The following is a 778-nucleotide window of genomic DNA, read 5'->3' as shown; positions in this document are numbered from 1 at the left end:
TGGCCATTTTATGACTTGTGGACTTCAACTCCCAGAATTCCTCAGCCAGGCACGCTGGCTGGGGAATTCTGGGAGTTGAAGTCCACAAGTCATAAAAGGGCCAAGTTTGAAGATCCCTGCTCTATCTAGTGGGCTAATGTGTCAAGGTGCACATGTTCAGAGTCAAAGAAAACAATAGTGCCTTGTTTGGGGAGGGCCAATCACGTATCCAGAATAAGCAAGAGATTGGAGATGGTAGAGCCAACTGATAACACAGTCTATTACAGCTGGTGTGGTACTGTGAGATTCTGTTTTAGGTCCAGTATTCTTCAGCAGTTTCAACTTCATAAACTGCTTAGACAACAGGATAGAAGGGGAACTCATTAAATTTGCAGATGACACTAAGTTGGGAGGAATAGCGATCGCTTTAGAACAGGGGTGTCAAACTCGCAATGTCACGTGACATGTTATGACGTATCGTGACTTTTTTCCCATTGCCGGCAATGGGTTTGGCACGGTTTTGCTATGATGCATCCGGGCCCTGGGCCAGCAGTTTGACACTCCTCCTTTAGAAGGTAGGCTCAAGATCCAGAAAGATCTGGGACTTCCGGTGGCAGGCGCCTTCGCTGGATGCAGCTGTTCGCTGCTCCCGCCTGTTTCTGCGTAAAAGCCGTTTTGACAGCTTGCATCAGCTGTCAAACGGCTTGATACCTTTCCCCTGGGCATAGGGGGAAAGGTGAGCTGCCCGAGGTAGGAGTTGAGTCCCCGAGTCGTCCCTTGTGGACGACGTAGGTGAGAA

This window comes from Protobothrops mucrosquamatus, unplaced genomic scaffold (genome assembly GCF_001527695.2).
Source record: "Protobothrops mucrosquamatus isolate PMUCROS unplaced genomic scaffold, P.Mucros_1.0 scaffold5028, whole genome shotgun sequence".
Lineage (NCBI taxonomy): Eukaryota > Metazoa > Chordata > Lepidosauria > Squamata > Viperidae > Protobothrops > Protobothrops mucrosquamatus.
Note: the sequence above shows the minus strand (reverse complement) of the source record.